This window comes from Danio rerio, chromosome 4 (assembly GCF_052040795.2).
Source record: "Danio rerio strain M-AB ecotype USA chromosome 4, GRCz13ab, whole genome shotgun sequence".
NCBI lineage: Eukaryota > Metazoa > Chordata > Actinopteri > Cypriniformes > Danionidae > Danio > Danio rerio.
The window spans coordinates 21,377,281-21,402,173 of record NC_141024.2 but is presented as its reverse complement, the minus strand read 5'-3'; the positions used below and the strand labels follow the sequence as shown (position 1 = coordinate 21,402,173).

At 36.6% G+C, this 24,893-nt stretch overlaps 1 protein-coding gene across 38 annotated transcripts in view; it reads right to left on the bottom strand.

Annotated features, from left to right (window-relative positions):
- The window catches only part of nav3 (neuron navigator 3), a 367,745-nt gene that overhangs the window by 147,810 nt on the left and 195,042 nt on the right, over positions 1–24,893 (bottom strand). Inside the window, exon 1 of one of the 38 annotated variants that reach the window (NM_001443137.1) lies at positions 20,956–21,089. The exons of the other annotated variants lie outside the window; for them this stretch is intronic. The gene's annotated coding sequence lies outside the window, so the exon portion shown is untranslated. Of the gene's footprint in view, positions 1–20,955; positions 21,090–24,893 lie in introns of those variants that run through there. 38 annotated transcript variants of the gene reach the window in all.

Genomic DNA, 24,893 nt, shown 5'->3' with positions numbered 1-24,893 from the left:
CAAAGAAAAAGAATTAAGGAAAGAAGGAAGGAAGAACAGATGAATGAATTAAAAAAAGAACAGATGAATAAACGAATGAAAGAATGGATGGATGGAAGCATGGATGGATGAATCAATATATCAATGAATGAATGAATCAATCAATCAAACAAAAATATGACTGACTAAATCAATCAATTATTAAAAATATCTATCAATTAATAGTTAAATGAGTAAATGAACATACGAATGAACAAATAAATGACTGAACAAACAAGTGAATGAGCGAGTGAATGAACAAACTAACGAACAAACCAATGAACAAACCAACGAACAAATCAACAAAGGAAGGAAGAACAGATAAATTAATGAAAAGGAAGAAAGACCAGATGAATGAAGACAAGAAAGAAAGAAAGAAAGAAAGAAAGAAAGAAAGAATGAAAGAAAGAAAGAAAGAAAGAAAGAAAGACAGAAAGAAAGAAAGAAAGAACAGGTGAATGAAAATGAATACATTTATGAATTAACCGGTGAATGAAAATGAGACTGAAAAGATAAATAATGTTCAATGAATGAATAAATGAATAAATGAGTTAGTGAATAAAAGAATGAAATAAATCTAATATTAATGTTAAATAAAGGAATAAATGAATGAATAAACAAATGAATTAATCAGTCAGTCAATTAATCAATCAAAATCTGACCGAATGAATGAATCAATTAATTTATTACTGGAAATAAAGTGAATGAAAATGTCAATCAATCAATCAATAGTTAAATGAACTAGCGGATGAATAAATGAGTAAATGACTGAATGAATGACTGAATGAATGAATTAATGAATGAATGAATGAATCAATCAATCAATCAATCAATAGTTAAATGAACTAGCGGATGAATAGATGAGTAAATGACTGAATGACTGAATGAATGAATGAATGAATGAATGAATGAGTGAATGAATGAATAAATCAATCAATCTATCAATCAATTCAGTAAAGAATCAGTGTGAATGAGTTCAGTGAAGAAAAAGACTAATCAATAGGCCTAAAAATGAATATACTGATCAATTGATAAATCAACTTGGAAGCAGATGAATGAATACATGACCAATTATTGAATGAACTAATTAATAAACAAAAACATAAACTAAGGAAATAATAAAACAAATCATGAATAAATAAGCATGAGCGTGTTGAAAGAACAAATAAAAAAAAACAAAAAACAACTAATTAATCCATGAGCTAATGAATGAATGAGTACAACTTTCAGACAGTTTTCCTCTACATCTGGATTTCCACTACTGGGCACCAGCCCGCTGTACACACACCAGCACATCTGTCCTTCATGAAGAGCACAGCGTGTCTTGACGCTTTAGTAAACGTGAATCTGACCCGTATGTGAACGAGGACACGGGACAATGAAAGACGCTGAATGAAAGAATGACAGAAAATCAAGCAGAGCAGCTCAACTGTCCTTAACCTCAGAGCGCCAACATTGTGCGTCACCATGGAAACAAAAGAGCCTTTAAAAATACATATGAGAAAAATTAGAGAGGGAGATGAAGGTCTACAGCTCAGCATTATTACTTCACTGCCTTCTGAATTTCAAATATTACATTTATATAGACAGCCTCGTCTCAATCTATTATGGCGAATAAAGGTGAGACTGTGGCCAGATTAAATCAGAGTAGACAGTGAACCTTTGTTCCATGCAAAAGTTGACTGAAATTTTAATAATGAGACCGCATTATTGAGTCTTTTAAACTGATTTAAAGTTACTCTCATTCTTGAATAGAACTTTTTAAACTTTATAAAGTTTATGCAACTGACCCCATGGTCCTGCTTTTTGATCGATCAACATATCACAAATGCTTATTACAAGCAATTAGAGGTTATATTATACTGAGCATATCACATAGGTTTGCCATGATACTGGAATTCGATACCAATCGGTTCTGAAATTTTAACAATGTCCATTTCCCGTGAACATTTAAAACTTTCAAATCCAAAACTTAAGTGGGCTACATTTACAAATGTAATTATGCTAATCATTTCATTACTGCCAAAAAGTATAGAACTTGATCAAAATTTAAAAATGAGATCTTTCAGGCCAGTGCAATCCCTAATAACAAGTTTCTAAATTCTAAATCTACTAATCACAGGCTACGTTGTTATACACTTAACATATAATGTTATATTTTCTCATCATATTGGTTTGTATAAAAATAAGCCATAAATGTCTTTACCCACTATATAAGTCTAGTGTGCTTTTGAGGGCAGTAGGCCAGGCAGTAGGGCAGTACTCCCATCTAACAAACGAAAATGGGAAAGAGCGAAAGAAAAAGGGGGGTTGTCTGGTAAACTGATGAGAGAATCAGGTGCTGAGTCGTCTGGTGACATAATATGATATAAAAGCCGTCTCATCCCAGACTGCTTTCTCTCTTTCTCTCTCTTTCACTCAGATATGACTGGAAACGTGAGCCACTGCGACAATCGATTTTCCAGCTATAGCCCTTCCTTTTTTTCCATTTCTGGGCAAAGAAAAAGAAGCAAAGTGTGTTTTTGATTTAGCATCTCAATATGCTGTAACTTCTGTTAAACTGCAAAAGAATCAACAACACATATATGTGTGTTTGTATGTGTGTACAATGAGATGTCATTCTCTTTTTACAATTCATCCATCAATCCTTTAAATATTAAAAGGCAGCTCATTAGAATATACTAAATACTTTCAGTAGACTTTAAAAAACTCAAAAGTCTTTCCACAACAATTTTACCAACAAGTTTTAAATTATACTTTACTGTAAAGAAAGTACATAGATAAATACAAAACCAGATAAGCCTACAGATAAAGGCCTACATATATATTAGTGATACTAATGTCATATTAAAACACCACAAGTAATGTGTTTTTCATGGCCAAAGTTTCTTTCACTTAGTTTTCAAAAAGTAAGCAGGGCTATGCATTATGCCAATAGTTATCATATGGACTAAGTTTATCATTTAATATAAGTTTATATTGTGATGCCACACAATTTTTTATGCAAATTTATGCAACTGATGATTACATATTACCACAGGAATATAGGCAAAAACGTGAAAAGATGCAACCTGTTTTGCATTTTATTTAGCTACCTGTAAGTTAGTAATCATTAATTTGTAAAAATGTTTTGTATTTAACTAATATTTATTTTATATTTCTACATTCTTGATCAAACATTTGCCCAGATGAATGAAAACATTTTTGACTATAAACTTTAAAATATAAATAATATAATATACTAATAATAATATATAAAACATAAGATATTATGATATGATATGATATGATACGATATGATATATGATAAGATTTTTTGCCATAACACCCGGACTTGTGTAACACAATCTTATTTTTTGATTATTTTGTTTCAGTTTTATTGGATGAAAGTGCATCCCATAATTTGAAAAGTAGTAGTAAAAGGTGAATGGTTTGAGCTTTTGAGTTTCCCTTTCTATTAAACAGAAGCAAGGACGCAGCAGGGAAGCGACCCGCATGATGTTTGTATGATTACTTTACTACCAATTTGCTCTGGATACACCAGTAAATATCGCGGCGCAGGCTAATAGCTTATAAATGTCTGTTTGATATGAATAAAAGTGATGGAGTGATCCTGCTGTATATGTGTTGTGGCAAGTCTGACTGCATCGCTTTCCAATCTAAACAGCCGTGGAAAGTGACGGTCGGTCACAATTTGAAAAGTGGGGCATCACAGGCTTCATCAAGCAAGGGCTCTTGAGAAATGCATCCATCAGCTCTGATTGTACATCTTGTGTGTGTGTGTGTGTGTGTGTGTGTGTGTGTGTGTGTGTGTGTGTGTGTGTGTGTGTGTGAAAAAGAGAGATAGAACGAGTGAAAAAGGAGAGATAAGAACACTATAAAATTGCTGGGTTCCACACAATCGATTTGTGTTGAAACAGACAGAGGAATTAAGTTAGCTTATTGTTATTATTTTTTTTACAAATTTATGTGGATTGAACATAAAACAATTAAGCTGTTCCAACTTACTCGAGGATTGTGTTGTTTAGTTTATTTTAAATAAGTAGCTTGAACAAACATCAAACATAATTTTTTGAGTACAATTATTATGTAGTTTAGATGTATTTTCAAATAGACAAGTTTTGTCACATTTAAACAATGAGGTATAAAAAATATCGACTGTTCATGAGGTTAGCAATATAGTGAGGATAAAATTTTATAAAATTGTAAGATTATAAAAAGTGTTTCTGCTGGACACAACACAACAAATCCCTGACAGCAAACTGATCAATTTTAGGTGTACTTCTGACAAAGATTTGGAATGACATTATGATTACATTACATGATTTTGGAATTCACATAATCAAAAGATGGTTTAACAATTAAACATTTAAGTTACATATCAAGGTCAAGGTAAAATTTATTGGAGAAATGAAGATTGGATTGAAGAATCGAAGAAATTTGTTTTAGAAAAAAGGTTCTGCTGTACACAGACACCAACAAAGAAAACATATATCATACATACACAATAAAAATCTGATCCTAAGATATCTCCTAATACAAATACGGTTCCATTAAAACAATAATTTTAAAAAAGTATAATATATATAATATATATATATAAGTATAATGTGCCCCCACTGGCCTCTGTAATGCCAACCGATGCAGTTATGCTAATCTTTGACCATCCGACTCTACTTGCTCATTGGTCAATTTAATTGAAAAAGGAACAACATAATGTTTATATCTATTAAACTTGCATAACAGGACCTTATATCTTCTGTCAGAACTCATCAGCTCATACTCCAAAGACTAAATTAGATGAATCAGATAAAATCTTGTTGGCTTGATGAATTGTGCACAACTCAAAGTTGTCTTTTTAGTGAACAGTGTCTCAATTCCTATAATTTTTTCTGCCACTCTCATCAGGTTATTTACTTGGGTCTCTCATTTCCAAACCAAACAATACTTCCATATCTTAAAATAGACTCTATTGTTGCTTTATAAAAAGTTAGCATTAAGCATAAAGCATGCTTTGCAAAAAGTGTGATCGCTGATGAATTCTCACGAGACACAATATTGTTAGATTTTTCTTTCATAAATGCAATTTCTTCTAAACAAAGTGATTTTTTATTATATCTAAATGAAGGAGCTGTTTGAATGAATCCCCTGAATGAACGATTCATTGAAACACTCATTAAGACTCTTGATTTCCAGCAGTTTTTGTGTCATATTTATTTATTCATGACAGGCCGGCAGCCAGTAAATAAATATGAAATTATTTAAAAAGATTCAAAAGGCTTTAATGGAGACCACATACCAACTTGGTACAATTAATGTATACACCACAGCACTGCAGCAATAATATGGCAGAAATTTCTGTTTGTTTGTTCTTTTCTTTCATTCTTTTTTTAAGATTCTTTCTTTTCTCACGCTTTTCTCATTTTCCCTGTTTTTTCACTGGGTCATGTAATACTTTTAGGCAGCTCTGTTGGAGGTTTTTCGAACACATGTATTTTGGTTGCTCTAAACTCATTCATCAGACTCTAACCCTGGCCTCTTTGAACGAGAAACAGCAAATAAAAGAAACTTTTTAAGAGCGTGATGATTTTCTGAGAGAGAGAAACCACTAATTACCACAAAACCAAAAACGTTCATCTCTGGCGATGTAAACTGGCACAGACTTTCAAAAAAAAAAAGAAGAAAAAAAGAGAGAAAAGGCTCCAAACAACACGCATTGACAGTGGCTCTGTGAAAATCTGCTCTCTGGCCCAACTCATGAGTCATACTGACCGATAAAAATGCAGTCCTGGGGAATGCTTTGTAAATGATACAGCCCGCTCAGAAAAGGCCTTTAAATCTGCTGCCTGAAACTTAAACCCTACTGCTGGTTTCTGTGGTTCATGTCGGTAATTCTTCCCAATGGACAGAAAAGTGATATTTTGCTGCCGTAGGGGGAATGCCCTTGTCGCCACAAACCCATCTTACCCCTGCAACACACACACACAGACACAGCCAAGTGTCTCTGGCTCTTTCATAATGTCAAATCTGCATATTAGGGCACATTATGAAAGTGCTGCAGTTCCACACAGAGCTGCAGTTCTCACTTAGGAACTTGATATTATTTCTGTGCCTCCTGGAAGCCCCCGCACCTGCTGCATTGTTTCATTCTCAAGCCTTAAATGCAGAAGTAGAGGAGAGGCGAGCAGGGAAACTCTTTACAAGTCAATGCCTGATGTCCTCTGTGTGATCATGTGTGCATGAAAACGCAGACAAAAGCCCTGAAGAACACAATATCACTATCAGATTCTATTCAGCTCACACGGCTTGTGGCTTTTAGGAGAACTCATAAATTAACATGAAGCTTAATCTAGAGGGTTCTTTTATGGGTATTATTTCTGCACTAAAAAAGCATTTCTCTCTCTCTCTCTCAAAAAAAAAAAAAGATTTTAACCTGTTTAAAAAGTTCTAATGAAGTAACTTGTTTATATTTTATTATAGCTGAATAAGCCATACAGTAATAATAAGAGGAAGAAGTAATACAGCTAATAGGAATGCATAATGATTAATTTAAAATAGATTTATTTAGTATATATTTTTTATATTAAATACAATACATGTATATTTAATACAATACATAATGACAATAATAATAATAATGATTACAATGACAATAAGCAGCTCATATATTTTTTTTAACTTTATGTTTCATTCTGTTTTGTTAAAACTGCTCATAAATATTTAAATACTTAGGAAGTTGTTTTACTCCATCGACAGATTTCATACAAAAATATGTATTTGTTTATTTGACTGTATAAATAGTATTCAAGAAAATAAACCATACTGTAGAAAATACTTTAGACAATGATCTTTAGAATCTGGGTTTGATAACCAATGAATATGAAACCATGTAAATGTATGCTAAAAATGTGACGTAATTTGCTTTGGCCGAAAGATCTGTCAGCCAAATGCAAATTCATAAATGAATATAACCAATTAATAACCATTTTAAGGACCTTAAACCATGCAGAAAAATTGGATGTGTGAGCTAAGGTGCTAATTTCTCATTTTCCTATCTGTTTTCTGACTTAAAAGCCAAGAGAAACATTTCACAATGTTTAATGAAAAACTGGTTTACTCAGCGATTAAGTACTTTAGATAAAGACTGCAGAACTCCTCACAATGCTCATATCAGCAATAAAACTGACAGGAACGTTTGTGTGTCTTTACAGAGCTCTGCTTAATATCTGCCGAGCCTCTGAGGCAGTAATGATCTTCTGTCTCTTTTCCACATGGCCACAAATTCCCACAATCCCCTCCACGCCTCCTGAGGTCAGATGAGCATGGCAGGTATGTGGCCTTGGGCTGGGATCTCATTGCAAACACTGGTCTTATCTCTTCTGTGTTTGACTTCTGCATCCATTCATCTCCTTCACAGTCACTGGCTAAATACTTGCCATTTTGGTGAGCTGCGCAAGCATCTCAATGGTCCCGGCAGGCGGAGACCTGTTAAACTTTCACTCGTGGTCTTTGTTTGGAAGGGTCAAGACAAAAGATCTAAGGGTCTGTGTCATCATGATTTATCAGCAGCTGTGGACAGTGAGGGGTGAACCTCTGTGTCTGTGCATATGATTTAAGATAAGACCACCAGCTAAGTTCAGCTCTAACTTCTAACTTCATCTTTACTTCATGTCATTTACAACTGGTGTGAAAACGTGTTTCTGTCAGTCACAAGTAGATAATGCTAAATGCAGGTGTAAATGGGCTCTGAAATGTGTTGATTTTGTTCATTTTCAAGTGCCTAAAAAACCAGCCTGATCTCACAAGAAAACGTAAGTATTTTACGTTTTGCCAGTTTAGTGGCTAATTCGTACGAATTCGTACGAGTTCAGTCGTACGAAATGGTACGATTTTAAAAAGGAGGCGTGGCACCTAACCCCACCCCTAACCCCAACCGTCATTGGGGGATAAGCAAATCGTACTAAATTGTACGAATTAGATCGTACGAATTCATACGAATTAGCCACTAAAAGGAAAAGTTACAAATTGCCGTGAGATTGTGTTGTAAAAAACACATTCAGATGTGTTCATAATGTGGATGCTTATAATTGGACTGCACAATACTGGAAAAATCTGACATTGTGATATTTAGTTTTACCGCAATATATATTGTGACATGAATATAATTTTACCTGATGACTTGAATGGCTCTGTTTGCATAAATTTAGATCAACCGGCAGGATCAAGTAATTTTTTATGCAGTGCATCTGCATAAATTATAATAAATTACAAGCAAAAATAAATAAATAAAGAGTGGTTTACTATAGTATTCAAGTATACAAGATTTGAAAAATCAAATGTAAAATAACATAGTCCTCATTCTATAAATAGTTTTTAAGTAATATCTTTATCTTTTAATATTTAATAAATAATTTTGTCCTGCGATGTGACTATGGGGTATATGCGGAAGTATGGAGAATGACATTGTCAGTAATCTGAGTCAAGTGCTTCTGGTGATCTCTATGCCATTACAAAACTGGCATGTTTAAGGTCTGTTTTCTTTAAAAATCAGCAATGTCCACTGGCTGACTCATGTCCGATATTAAGTGAATCTCAAATTGCACAAGCAGCACTGCATTAAATTACATTTTTCCTTGCCATGTTTTAAAAATATGAACATTTATTTTACCCCAATATATGGAGCTTCAGCTCTAGCCTGCTAATACTGATGGGCGCGTGTGGGTAAACAGCTTTTCAACTTGTTTTACGCTTAAGCAACTAAATGAATGCCAAAGTCTATTTAGCTGATTATATTTTAATTACATTACAACATCAATGCTGTAAAAGTAACAGTATAAAATGGAAAAAGTCACATTAACCGTTCACCAGAAGTTTATCAGTATAGGAAGAAAAACTAGCTCTGTATATATCATATATACTCTGTATATATTTTTCAGCACTGCTTGAATTCTTAATTACAAGTGAATTGTTCCGAAAGCGCACTAAAGAAATTGATATTTAAACTTTGCCACCTGAAGTTGTAAACATAATCTTAATGTGGAAATAATAAATAAAAAGCGTTACAATCTATCAGCACTCCTGATTTCAGTCTTGCACTTTGGGATTTTGTCATTGAATATCGCTGTGCCTTTTATTCATGTTTTGCAAACAGCAGCTCTTTTTGCAATTTTTAAAATAAATTTAGGATTTAAACAGAGCAACAGGTGTCATGTCTGACCAAATAATCAGGTCCAACTTGTCTGACAACAGCAACCTAAAAATGTTTAAATGAGAACAGATTTTGTGAATTTGCTTGCAATGAAACAGGAATAGGCTATACAATAGCACTTTACATAAATAATGTAAAGGGCTGAATCGTGACACATACAGTATCAGTGACATTTGATGATTTATCAAACCTGCTTTGGCTAATTTACATGAAGTCAAAGCAGATTAAAAATCCAACTGTAAACAGGAACGTGTCTCATATTTCTAATTGTAATCCAACTGACCAAATTACATCTTAATGTCATGTTCAGTAAAACAACCTGTCAAAAGTTCTACACTGAATCAAACAATGGATCCTAAAACAGATTATTCCCCTCCTAAAACAAATAATTAGTCTTCATAGTGCTCAGCACAACAGCTAATGAACAAATGACCGTATGGTCAAATGAGGAAATGCTAAGTTTTCACTTTGTTCTATAATATGCCGGGGGTGCCTGATGAAAAAGTGAGACCTGATTTGTGGCAGCTGGTGTTTGTGTTTCATTTTTCATGAGGGGATTCGGCTCACTGGGGAAAGAATGCAACCAAGAACAAATGTCACCGAACGAGCATGTGAAGACAATCCAACCACACAACCGGCGAGGGTCTGCAATGAATGGAGAAAGCAGAGTGATGTCAGAAGACATTAATATGGACAGGATATCAGTCTCTAGCTGAGGAAATGACATTACACCACAACTGCTCCGATATATCAGGTTCATTTCCTCAACTAAAGGGCTTAACACAGAGTTTAATTAGTAGTAGGTCAAGATTTGTATCGAAACACAACAACATGGACAATAGGAGATTTTAGCTCTGTAGTTAGGCACAATCTCCACTGATGGCAATTTCAGTGTTTTATCAGTCACCTTGAGTCTTAAACGGTATTACCAATGCCGTCCAAGACAGAGCTCTCTGTTTTCTTAAGCAATGATAGAGAAGGGTTATCTCATTCAAGCAGCCTTGGCTAATCGAATTCAGAGCAGCAGATACAATCAGCTCAGTGTGTCACTAGATTAGTGAGGCTTTGCGCACATGGTCGCGAGGGTAACAGAGGAGTGGACTTCCTTCCTGATGAGTGGACGGCATCAGTGCTGTCTATCGAGAGATAAAAGACAGCGAAAGAACCTTGAATATGTTTATCAGGAGGAAATGAGCGAGCTGGAGTTGATGAGCATTTGTTTCTGATGAGCCGTGCATCAGGTGCTCCTCTGAGAAAATGGAGATCTATTAATAAGATGCGTGTGGATGCCTGTTTGATTGAGCCTTGTTGTTGTTTTTCTGCCTGTCATTTTTGGTCCTTTCCTATTTTCCTTTTTGCCTCATTGTAAAAGAATATAAACACATACAGGGGATAAATACTAATCCCTACCACATGTTTTCAGGATATGAACAAATACTGACATAAGAAAAAAAGATAATGGTTTGTCAGTTTGCAGGATAAACAAACAAACAAACAAATAAAAAAGAAAAACAAGTGCACTCACATAAAACAAACACAAGCCAAGTACAAAGAAACTCACATATACAGTGACTAGTCTTTAAGTGTATTTCAGTTTTTACGTATACACAAAAGTACAAGTTTGTGTGTGTGAAGCAAATTTCGCTTTCAAAACAGTACGTGCATCTGAGCTTGCACATATGTTTTGAAGTGGTATCACAAGGTGTATACCTGCAAACCAATCCACTGTTTTACAACTAAAACAAAAACAGAATAGACAGAATAAGAAAAACAAATGCTAAGGATGGCACAAGCAAACTGTAATCTTTCCAATGTTCATGTGTTGAGCATCTGCTCTCTTTATACTTTGTATACTTTGACAGGTTGTATTTTTAATAGAGCATTAATATTCCTGTATGTGTGAATATCAAAGTATACAAAAATCAAGGTGTATTTTTAAGTCCATCAAAATAATGTGCTACCTGCTTTTTTAACAGCACGTTTTGTTCTGCAACCTGATTGGCTGTAGACCATTGCCAATCAATGTCCTCCATTCAGCTTGTCAAATTGATATCAATCTTTGATCGCTAGCAGTGGGACTCTGAAGTGCTGTACTGTATGTTTGCAAGTTATCTCTTTAACAAACCCCGAAAATGTCGACAAAACATTCTGCATTGTCAAAGGCACCCATGGTTGCACCCAGAAGGCAGAGGAAGATGCTAACCATCGCACAAAAAGTTGGATTTCTGGACACGCTAAAGGAAGGTAGAAGTTATACATGTGTTTAAACATAAGAGAAAAGTGTGAAAATGTTAAAAGGGGTTTTAGCCTTAGAGCATCTATAATAATTGTGAATAATAAAACAGACTACTTCACGGATTACACATATTGGGGGCTATTTTTAAAATGTAACTCCCGCAAATAACAAAAGACCACTGTATAGCTTTTCAAATCATCTGGTGAGATTGTACTCTCATTTATACACAATATATATTGCAGAAAAACAACAACAAAAAAATGCCATGTAAGTTTTCTCCAATTTAGTGCAGCTCGACTTTGAACCATTCAAAACCACCCAAAACCTAACAACAGCAGCAGTAACACTCCGAGGCATACGTTTCTAAACAGAATCCTCTCGAATTCAGAAAGATGTTCACTCTTCTATGCTTCTGCATTTCACATGACCCCAGCCAGCTCCCTTTGCTGACCCCAAACTAACAGCCCTTCCTCCCACTCCTCTTCCTCCTTCTCAGCCTCTCAGGAACATTACAGTACTGGGAAATTCGAAGATACAGAAAAACTAAAGAGATATCCCTGGCCCACTGTATAATGCATTATGAACACGACTACTTCTAAATGCAAGAATATTTTCTCATCATTTTGACAAAATCCAAATCCAAGTTTTGTGCATACAGGTGGTGGATCAGAGAAGAAATTCCCACAATCAAACACTTGAAAGATAAAGGACAACACTCGGCGGTTCAAAGTTTCCATCACACTCTCACTTTTCATGTTTCTGGCTAATTTCCAGCAAATGTAAACCTCTTACACAACATGAGGGACATGAAAGCAAAAACGCCAGCGGTCACAGGAGTCAGTGCTGCCCCCATCATAAACAACAGCTCAGGGAAAACAATAATCTGGATCTGGTCCAAACAGGTGCTGATGGTTTCCTCCCTTCAGCAGCGACTGATCTAAAGAAAAGCACTTTTATAGCCTTATGGTTATGGTTTTATTATGTCTTTTAAGGCTCTTTTTAATCGGCTTCCAGCTTATCTCTGCCTTACTGGAGTGATGGAGATAAATAGGGATGCTCTTTTGTATCAGTTCCAGCTGAGGTGAAGAATAAGACTTCAAACAAATGTTACACATGGGTTTTTGACAAAGGTTGACAGGTATTGATGGCTTTTTAGTTGTGCTTTAAAAAGTGCACGTGGCTGGGAAAAAACACCTTGAAAGGAAGATATATCCTATGCTATCATATTGTAGAAATGACAAAGAATCCCATCTTATCTGTTTAGATGTAAACCTTAGAGACATGATTTCAACCTAGCAGACCAATTCCCGGCAAAGCAACAAGCAAAATATGACATGGCAACACATGATGAAAAGGTTTTGTTAAGTGGGCCCTCATACAAAGACATGCTTATGCAGGTCTGGAGATGCTGTTTTATCTTTCAAGTGATATATTATGCTCTCTTAAGAAGACAAGAAAAGACTAAAAAACTGTTGTCTGGAGGCTGTGGGAATGTGAAGGTGGCATCAAAGTATCTCTCCCACAGTGTCAGATCACACAGGGTTCCGGATGACCCTGACGTCTATCTGTAAGTGTACACCAGCAGATACCAATGCGAAAGACAAGAACAGAAGATCACCCTGACTCTCGACTGAAACAGCAGTTTGTGTTTCATCAAAGTTGACACAAAGTCTTTGAAGTCAGATTTCATAAAAGCATAACATACTGCACAGTGCAGTTTATGTGCGACCGACTCTCTGGGAATGTCTATTCTTTTTTTGTAGTCCGATTGAGTTAAAGCAGTGGCGACGGGAACTCTCTTCAGTGATACTAAACACTTTACTGCAACACTAATTCAAGAAAACAAACCTTTCTCACTTTTGGATCTTGTGTTTCCTTTGAGACATTGTGGAGATTCATGGTTTCCTGTGAGACAGTGGGTTGTGGGAATGAGGACAACGAAAGCATGGATGCAATCACAGCAGTTCTGAAGAAGAGTTTGCTAATAACTCCCTTACCCTCTCTCACACTCTCCTTGCCAGATGATATTGCATAACTAGCATCAAACTGGCTCCTGACGTGGGAACGTCAAGAACCATACCAAGGAAGCCAGCTGCATGACTTTGTTGATTTGTCTGCTTGTATTATTGTGAATGTAGGACTAAGTGTATTTGTCCAGCCTTGAGCAATAGGATCAAAAGCTTCTATCTTATCATCATAAACCTGAGTGGAAATGGGCTACTCTTATCACTCACAGGCCTCCGACTAAGCAGGACTTGTGATGCCCATCAGCAAGTATCCTTCTCTGCAGGACTACAACATCCATGTTCCTCTTTCGACTCATTAACCAACAATCCTGCACCATTTCACTCCCCTGTTAGGCTTCAAGATCCCATTAGACGCTATCAAAATATTGAGTCTAAAAATGCCAGATCAACTTTCACAATTCTACCCAGGGGTTTCAAAAATTGCAGACCTGCCAAAAAACCAACAGCTGGAGATTAGACGGGATGTCAGCAAATAAATCTGTGAGGCAGAAAAGGTTGAAAGAAAAAAACAAAAACACTGCACTGGTGCAGAGCTAGCCATAGCTATTATCCAGAACAAAAATAATGAATAATAAACACAATAGCATTGAACTCAGTAGCTCCAATAAACTATGCTAAAACACTAGAACAAAGTACTTGTTGAGTAATGATTTTATTTTTCTTTTACAAGATTTGATTTTTCTTTTATACATTTTAAGGGGTTTAAAAATCTATTCACTGACAACCCGCTAGAGGTGCTAGTCTTAAACATATCGACCTGGTGTTTGCATCTGGACCTTGGAAAGAAAACAGACAGGGTGAACATCAGCACACAGTCCCTCTATCACATCTCTAATTAATAAACTCAAATGCAAAGCTTTGACATTTAGTTGCCTCTAGTAATCAGTGAATTTTTTTTAGAGATCACAACAAGGGTACTTGGAGGTAAAAAAGCAATTAACCACAAACCTCTATTAGAAAATATCTACTTTAGTCATTAGTAGTCTGTAGATTGACCAAAGGACACTGGAGGAGATTGATGGAAGAGACTGATTAACCAGTCACAGTCTGGACAAGGACTCTGAATAGCCATGCATAAAGGGCTGTCCACTGTATCATTTATAGTGAATTAATTACAGATTCAAAGGGCAAAAATAGCTCTCCAATTGTCTCAGAAGAGAGAGGAAGCGCAGTGGAGATCAGGCCTGTTCTGTTATCATTCTGAGGAAGTGAATAACCAGACTTTGGTCATTCTATACACTGACCTACACCCAAACACTCAGAGAGCTCTTGAGGACGAAATCCAAGCGTGAATCTTTGGATTGGCATGCCTTTTTCTCTCTAGAGAACAGAAGTCAAATTGAAAGTTAAAAAAGTTTCAGTCTTGCTTAATGCTTCTTGTTTTACTCACACACACCGAATTCCCACCTGAGGGGCTTTGTACTCAGAGACTCTTCAAATAGGGCAGACGTGTATCGGTGAGTCTGAAAAGATGCTGCCAAAGACAACAGTATAACTTTTCAGCAGTCACCCTCGAGAAGCAATCCACTTTCTCACAAAGTCTCAAACCACACATCAACCTGCCTGACCTCGCTTTATTGTTTAACCAACTCTCGTCAAAAGGTCACTTTGAAGAAGTTCTGAGTCTGAAGATATATCTATGTCTGTATGTGCAGACTCTGCCCTGTCGCTCAGCTCTAGACAGGAAGGACGATGTTTGGAGTGAAAGCAGTGGTTGTAGAGGCAGACAGTGTCTCTGAATCATGGCCCCAATCATCAGCGTTTGCTCACAGAGGATCCTGCTGGGCCAGCATGAGGCCAAGGCCTTCACCTGACGTGCTCCTGTCCTCTTGCAGCTGTGTAAATACAGACTACGACACACTCGCTTGAATGCACATGGTACCGAGTGCTGCTCTGCTGGAAGCTCAGATAAAAAAAAAAAAAAAAAACTAAAACAGGTGGATTGTATAATAGTGCCTGCGTGCAACACATTTAGCCATTGTTGGCCTCAGACCATGTGTACATTTTCTGCAAGAGTGTGCTAATCAACTTAAAGCTCAACAGACCCTTGATTCATTAAGTCACAAAAAAAGTGGTGAATGTCATGTCATCCTTGGCTCAGATAAAAGACCTGTAAAATACCTCACAATTATCAGTGTACAATCATCAGGACTACAACTTGTAATTTTATTAGCAGGGACTGGCAAGGAGGACTTGAGGGCAGATATTTGTTGACTTTGTGGAGAAGGTCATGCAGGTACATCCACAATTTTTAAAAATACATTACATGTAGTTGCAAGAGTCTTTGAAGCAGGTTTAACAAATTGGATGGACTCCTCACACACTAATTAGCTTTTTGTGTTTGCGCCAGGTACAGCTATTACATCTAGATTCTCACAGTTATGAGCCTGAAAGGTAGGAAATACACAGGATTTCCTCCAGCATCTGACCTTTTTGTGTACAATCAGGCTTGGCTCAATTCAAACCGTTAAAACCTTTCTGAGAGAAGCAGACCACCCCTGAGTTTTACTACACCAAGTGCTTAGAAAATCTAGACATTAGGCCTGGGCCAGACAGCCTGTATGAGAGATTAAATCAAAAACATCCGACACAAATGTTACTTTTTTTCTGAGGAAGCCCAACATGGTTGTTAAATGATTCATTATGGACCACTGTGGAGCAACAGACTTCAGAGACCTGCCTCCGTCAGAGATAAACCAACGTCAATCAGCAGGTGACATTTATAAAGATGAGACTTAACTGCTGAAGAACTGGACAGCTTAGGAATGGGCCTTAAATGGTCATGTCATATAATCTATAGGTTCAAATCCTAGGGAGGAGGAGGTTTACATTCCTAGCCATAAATCTGTGAAAAAAAGGCAGAGTTTCCCCTGACCAACTGAGAGGGTAGTGTAGAGAGACTGAGACACTGAACCTAAAAAGCAAAATCCAGAAACATATGTACACATCAATTAATCACAACCTCTGGGAGAGTACTTGTGCAATTTTCATCGAGGACAAATAGAGCCGAGGCCAAACTCTTCCTCCTGAGAGCCAGGCCCTTATGAAATGGATGCCAGCCATATGAAAGAGATGGACATAATTCTACATGTCACTGACCGTCAACAAGTACAACAAATAGTTGAACCAATTTCCTAAATTATAGTCCTTACAGTAGTGGGAATGGAAGTCCTGTTGGAGCTATTAGTATGGGATTATTTTGAAGAGACCACAAATGCAATTCTGTCTTAAAGCAGCCAGACAGCTTCAGCATTCTGTGCAAGGTTCTGTTCTTCATATTGTATGTGGTCAACCCCTCAGTGCTCATGTGCTCCAAGCCAAAAAATCCTTAATCAGCTGTCTGCCAGGGTTAAGATGACATTAGGTATCTCTACTACCATTGCCTTTCTTAAGATCTTGACAGAAAGCTTAGCAATTGGCAGAGAGTTACTCTTTTCCTGGGTTCATTGAGTTCTCTGATCACTATTACAGGGTACTGCTGAGTCCCATCAAAGGCAGACCTCTATACTGTTGATCACGCAATGGCTAACCACAATAACAACCTTTCCTCTTTGTCCTCAATCAAGAGCATCACGTAAACCAAAGCCCAATCTGCTCTCCATTTCCTGTGAGCAAGAGGAGATGAAAGATCAGGTGCATGTGGCATTCATGCTGCCTCTTGGCCAGATGCAAAAAAAGTCCAGCTTTTGGCAAGCACACCTCTTCTTTCATCCCTCCTTCCCACCACCGACACTCCCCCGCTGGACCCCCTGTCTCTTTTTAATCCATTCCTTTCAGGGTGCAACGGAAAGCTTATGGGTCCAATATCTATTCATGTGAGCCATCTGAATACAGCTTCTTCTCTGAGTCAGTGAGTTCATGGTGTTTCTCACCCTGTGCTTCTAAGTCGGAATAGAATAAGCCTAAAACAGAGGTGGGTCTATTTCCCAAGCTTGCTTGCATTACCTACAGCTATCATAAAAGAGCGGTACTTTCTGGGCAGGTTGTAAAATCAGTTAGTAAGCAGTTTACAGCTCAAAGCGTACCTGCCAGCATTGAGGCGGGATCCACAGTAGAGTGCACCCAGAGTGGGTCTGCAGAAAAGAGTAAACAACTGGCCTATTAAAGTGTAACTGTTTTCAGCCTGCAGCCAAGTGCTACTTCAGAGTATAAACCTGAGAAAACACGCTCAGACCTACAAACACACTCTAAACATGCATATAAACAAAGGAGGATCAGGGTAAACCTGGCACACGTATGGTTCATCTGTCTGCCAGGCCAAATATTTGAAACCTATGACTACTCACAGTAAAATATTGTGATGCCCTTTAGGTCCAAGTTTTAATGTTTACAACTATACTCTTTTTCCATCTTTGTGGGAGAAATTTGATTGGACCACCAGAAGACAGCCATCAGAAGAAAGCCAAAAGACAGCCATTAAACTATGGCTGTCAGATTATTCAAAAGCAATCGGTATGCATATTTTGTCTATAAAACTAATTCTAGTAAATCTCCAGCACATGCTTTCAGATAGAGCAGAATCTACTTCACTGATAAGCTACGCAAAAGTCATTTTTAAAAAAGTGAATCCAGTCTAATTGGTTGATAATCAATTAATGGTAACGGCTGTTTGTGTTGCTTCTCAGTAAATCAATCAAATAAATGGTTTTATTTATCAATTAAAAAGGTTAAATCTTCTGTTTATCCAGCAACTGCTAGGAAAATTTTAATGGTTTCTTTATGACTATTCGAAGTTTCAGTAAGAGTACCATCTCGAGTTTGGAGGAGATTTACTACATATCATACAAGCTTTGCTCAATTGTTTTTTCACAAGAGCTATACACATACCTGCTTACTGAACTACTACAAGTCATTTTAAATCATGTTGCTGAATCAGCAGAAATTTCAGAAAATACTGTAGTATACATAGCATTAAAATGGATGAACATTCATTGTCAAAGGCAGCTAAGGCACAAAACTTCCTCTTTTTCTGCACAAAATTCTGTTTCTCAAAGTAACTATAATGTGTAAAAGTCATGCAAAAAGAGACTTTCTGCCATGGGACATTAATTCACCCAAAGGTCACCTTTTTGTTGAGGTGGTGCAAAAATATATTTCACTTCTCGTCTCCCTCTCTTCTCTTCACCCAATCTGTCTTTTCACACATCTGTAGCATTGCACTGTAGCATCCTGCTTTTATGCGACTCTCAGCAAAACAGGCTCTGGCCCCTAAGGTAGCAAGTGCAAGGATCATCTTTAGCCCAGAATATAAGAGGTGTCACATGCTGCCACACCTAAGGACAATTTAACAGAAAAGCAAAAATTGTTTGGCAAGTAGTTCCAAGGCTGTTGCGGTTTTGGTGTATACACGGTGATACACAGCACAGTATTGGCTGGCGTTTTCTCAATGCAGTGCTTTTTAGCCTGTAGCGATGTAACTTAGCCATCTTTCGCATGACTAATAGCTCCTGTCAACGTGGGAAAATGAATATCAGAGCATGCCTGGACTATACGTACCAGCCGAAAGGCCAACTTTGAGACTCTATGGCACGGGTGTGTGTCTGGCATATGTGTGTGTATTGTACATACTGTATTAGATCAAAGACATAAAGCATGGCACACTCCCACTCTATACAATATGCTTCTAATCTAATGCTGCCCTTAAACTTTTAAAATTTAATTAAATGGATTTACTTCCGATTACTGCAATACTGGCTTTTAAACTTCACAGAAAGAGGGACTGTGATCCATGAAAGTCAACCAGCCCTCTTTATCCGCCAAACTACTCATCCCTTTTCCTCTCCTCCCTTACTCAGCCCTAACTGTCCCTTTTCTTCTTCTATCCACCGTAGCTTTATAAAGTTACAATGAAGCATGAGCGCACGGGAGAGAGAGAGAGAGTGGAAAAAGGCAGATGTGGGACGATTAAAGCTTTAAAAATCTGCAGTAGGTGCTTCCATCTGCTTCCAATGCAGTAAGTCTTTCTTGTGCACATCTTCTTTGAAAGTGAGCAGGGGTGCGAGCCAAACACACATTAGCGATTTAGTGCGCAGTGCCAATTCAGCTAAACCAGCCCTGCAGAAAAGACCGGCACTGTGTATTGTATTTTAGATTCTGACGTGGTAGATTACTTAAATGAACGATCCACCCAAAATATTAAAATTCAGTTACCTTGTTAATTAAACAACTAAAATTAGTTTCTGTTAAATAAAATAAATAATAACAAAATAAAAATGCACATGTAATGCAAAACAAGCTTACATTTACACTGCAGATCTTAATGGTTAATTCCAATTTTGTGACTGCATCAGATTTCTTTGATGGTCTTTTAAAAGTGACTCGTCTCCAATTGTCTGTATTTACACAGCACACGGCAAAGGCACAGTGATTAGGAAAATAAAAGCAGGTGCTGACTGACAGCTGATAATAAAAAAATCCCTCTTTTCTCCAGTCCTGTAATTAATGTGTTCACAAGGTTTAATCTTTTAAAATTCTTTTTGACAAGTTGTTTTACTATAGTTTATGACAGAATGACAGTTTATGGCCATCTTTTTTAAACTAGACCTTTTTAAACCAATAGGCATCTTAATGTGTTGTCCATGGCATGATTTATGCATGTGACGTATGCCAGTTTTATATTAGTCTATATTAGTTACATGGCGGATGTTGCCCTCGTTAACATACTTAAATACTTGTGCTATACGACATAATAAAAGCTTTTTAGTCCTCGTGTATGGGATTTAAGGTTTGGGAATTATTCGCTATGGGTTTTAATAATGCACAACTCACATTGAAAGGTGAAAATCCGATCTACCTGCTTACACTGCAGACACAAGGGCATCAATCCGATTTATATCGGATAAATTTCCACATATAAACAAGGCCTGAACCTGAGTAAATTGAAATCTATTTGTATTTGTCCTGCTTTCACATACTTGGCCAAATCTGATCTGTGCCACATGTAAGAAAAAAAAAAATCTTAATTGAGTCAATTGAACCGTGCAGTGTAAAAGCAGCCTTAAATAAAACTTAATTCAAACAAAAACGGAAATGATGTTATGAATTATTCACTCCCATGTTGTTTCCCACCCCTGAGACCTTTGTTCATCTTTGGAACACAAATTTATGTTATTAAAATCTGAGAGCTCCCTTATCCCCCATAGACAGTAAGGTTACAGACTCTTTAAAAGTCCAAAAAATCCCCTCAAAAACCATCCTCAAAACAAACTATTTCCCTTCAGTGGTTCAGTCAGAATGCTATCAATCAAAAATGCTTTTGTGCACACATAAAACAAAAATAAATGTATTCAATAGTTTTCCTTAGTGTCAGTATATTATTTTTTACAGTCTTTTGGTAACTGCAAATCTCCACCAAGTTGCCAGATTAAAGAACCAAGAACGATTTGAACCAAAAAACACAATATAAGTGACTTAAAAATCTTAAATATTAGTCAAATACAACACTGTGCTCCCACAAATCAACATACCTTCTAGACAACTTCAAATGGAATCAATGCTGGTATGACTGCAGCAGAGAGAATAAAACGATGAGCCAGTGACCAACTTGAGTCACCATCTGCACTGGTGAGTGTGCTATCATATATCCTCAGCGAAACATAGTGGACCCCTGTGCAAGTGTCATAACCGCAGTAACGGACTATTCAGTCAAGGATAACCTCCCCTCCTCTTTAGATCATTATGAGGGAATATTTGTTTGCACATTTTTTCTGGATTTTCAAGGCTCATCAAACATCAACCACTGCGTTAATGGCTGACCTAAACCACTCAGGGACTATTTGGAGGACAACAGTTCCTTCTCTCTCCTTCTATATATATCGACTCAGTACCTCAGTAAAGTTTAAAAGCATTATGCTATTAAGGTGATTATACTATAATTATGAGATTAGGAGGCTCTGCTATTCGTCAAGAAGGCACAGAGAGGAGTTTGTGTGGTGGGGGAAAGAGAGAGTTTAAGTGTGTGGTAAAAGCCAGACCCCGTCATGTCTGGTCACACCGGTCTTGACCTGAACGGTTTTGTTGTGCACAAGGCTGCGCTACTGTTTTAAGCACCGTTAATGAGGAGCTTAACATCTTTCCAAAATAATATTAACACCTTTTGAATGATGGGAAATACTTAACCTCTGGACTGCAGGAGCAAGTGAGGCAGGATGTGGGGATCAGTTTTCAGAAATGACTATGAAAGTAAATAAAAATAGTAGTTTATTATAAGGTGTAGTAATGTCAGTGTCACATTACAAAAAGGAAATGCAAAAATAAAAGCCAAAGACCTTTGAGTTAAAGTTATAAGCAAGTGAATCAGATCCATCTCTGAAAATTGCTTATCTGATCTAATTTGTTACTGCGGGTACTTTTTTTGGCTGGTGTTAACAGGACATACACCCACACACACATAGTTCAGAGTCTTTCTGTGTACTTCACAGTTCATTTGTTGCGATCATCCGGGATAATGATTTAACTAAATGCCGAGCTTGGGTGAACCACTGTGGATGGCTTTGAAACTTTAGAACAACATGATCACAGCAAAATTATCACCTCAAATTTAGTGTCCGTGAGTACTTTCAACTGTCTTGGCAGTTCTGCATCAGTTAAAGAACAATTTGTACCACTTCAGTTTATACACAAAACCAAATGAAGTGAGATGATTTTTTTTTTCCAGTTCTTGAAACAAATCTACAATAAAATGCTGTTTTAATACATTTTAAAATAAGATTTATTCTTGTTTAGGTAAAGCTGAATTTTCATCATCGCTACTCCAGTCTCCAGTTTTACAGACTCCTTCAGAAATCATTCTAATGTGCTAAATTTGTGCATTTTTTGCAATCAATGTTTTTTTTATTAGAGAAGATATTAGTAAAGATTTTTTTCCTGATTTATTTATTTTGAAAAGTAGTTTATTAAATATTTTAAACGAGGAACATAGTTATAAAGTAGCTAAAAAAGATTCCTAAGGTGTCCAATTACCTCTAAACATTCACGCATGTCAGTGCACAAACACTCCACTGAAAGACTTGTATTGGACTTTTGCCCATGAAGCAGGAAATCCCATGATTCTAGAGCAGGTCACAATGCAATCCTGCAGTCTGACTCACAAAGCGGCTGACTAACTGAACACGTTCTGTTTACCTTTCCTCTCCTTAAGAGATTGCTCAGGATGGCTGACCACTAAATGAATATTCAGTTATTGGAAGGTTGAATGGAAAGTCTGTTGTTCCAAATCACAAAATGTTCAAATTTATTTGGATCACAAATCTATGTTATTTCTCTGACAGTCTATTCACTAAAGGGAAAAAATCCACATGAATGATTTAATCCAAGTATTTATAAAAGAAATGATTACTTTATATGTGATCAACATATTTGATTGATATATGACTGCTTAGGAAATGATGCTTACAATATCTAAAAATGTTCAATCATGCTTACTTGATGCTTGAGAACCAATAAAGGTCCAATTCTTCATGTGAAGCAAAAACTTACAAATTTTTAGATTCAATAAAGCCCCAAATAAAACATATTCACGATACAGTACAAAACCACCATGTCTCCCTAAAAGACTTGTATTAAATCGTTTTGTTCATCTCTCTACAAACTTTTTGAAGTATCACAGTTTTGGGTCAATAGATTTTTAATATTTGGATAGAAATCATATTTCATTATAAATATGTTAATTTGTGTTCTGAAGATGAACAAATGCATTACACAATTATGCATATTTAAGTACCTATAACTAGCATAATTAAACAGGGTTTCCATATAGATAACCTGACAACTAATTGATTATGAAAATATGTAGCATGGTGCATCCCTTCTCTTCTTTCCTGGTGTGTATTAATGGCATGCTGGGATGTCCGCTCTGTCCCGGTCCCTGCTGATTGCTAATGAGCCCCATGCTTTGGTTTCACAGATGTTCCTCCTTTGTGCAGAGCCAAAAGAAAGTGTGCGTGTGTGTGAGTGTGTGAGTGTGTGTGTGTCTGTGTGTGGGACTGGGCTCGTGGCGTGTAATCAGAGCCAGTTATACAGACAGTGCCAGGTGTGTTCACAGCCTCCATCCCTCTATCCGCATAAGAGAAAGTGAGAGAAAACTGTGAGGAGTAAAGGATTGCAAAGGTATGGAATGAAGTGAATGCTCCAGGAAAAGGAGAAAAAGTCAAAGAATGAGTGAGGATATGAATGAAAGTGAGGGAGAAAGAGTTAGAGAGAGGTGGAAAGACTATCAAAGTTTATGTAACAAATGACAAATGCAGCTGATTAGAGCAATGAAGGAAAGGGAGTGAAAGAACAGAAAGATTCAGCTAAAAAGACTGGAAGTGGAAAAAGGGGAATGAAAGGTATTGTGGTAGACTCATTTCAGACATGCTGTGTGTTGATGGGTTTCATTAGGTATACTTTAGACTAAATAATAATTCATTTTAAATGCTTTTTGGACTACATTTCATACATTACTGTTCACCAAGGCTGCTATTATTTGATCCTGCAAATATCCTGCAAAAAAGTTTTAACTTAAAATAAATGTTTATTATTATCATATAATTTAAAACACAATTTATTCCTGTGTTGGAAAAGTTGGATTTTCAGGATCATTACTTTAGTCTTAATATGCTTTAGTAACCCTGCTGAATATAATTTTAAAAGCCATTTATTCCTGTATTGGCATTTTATTCTCTAGTGCCACACCTTTACAATTCATTTTAAAAGCTGATTTGGTGCTTAATAATCTTCACGTAAATGTTGAAAATGTGTATATTTGTGACAGTATACAGTTTGCCTTTACATTTGGACTTTGCACAATGCTTTAGGGACTGTGTTTGTTGATGCCTGGTGTGTGAGAGTAGTTGTTTAAGATTGGTAACTTTTATCCATGGGCTGCACTGTGCAAACCAATGAGAAACTTTTCAGCAGCTCTGCAGTGCTGCATCAGTAAACACCATTTAAGAACATCAGATGTGGCAGGGGGTTTGGTCACTTAATGATACTGGTGATAAAGACCGTAGCTCAATCAAGGGAAATAAAATGAGATCTGCCAGATCATTAATTGTTATCAGAGGTCATTTTGTTTCTTTTAAATAGAGCTGTGCACACAGAACGTTCAGAAAGGTTTCTAAATGATGCCTGGCAGATCTTAAATTTAAGGTCGCATGCTGTTTTTTTCAAGTTTTCTTTTTCCTTGTTGTTATACTATAGACTTGGGTGGTTTCCAGAAAAGTTGAATGTAAACTTGCACAATTATTTTCTAAATAAACTCTATTATGCAACCTTACAACACAATAGGAATAGATTTACAACAACAACAATAATAATTAATGAAAAAAATACTAATACTACTAATAATAAACATGCATTAACAATGGATGGATGGATAGATAGATAGATAGATAGATAGATAGATAGATAGATAGATAGATAG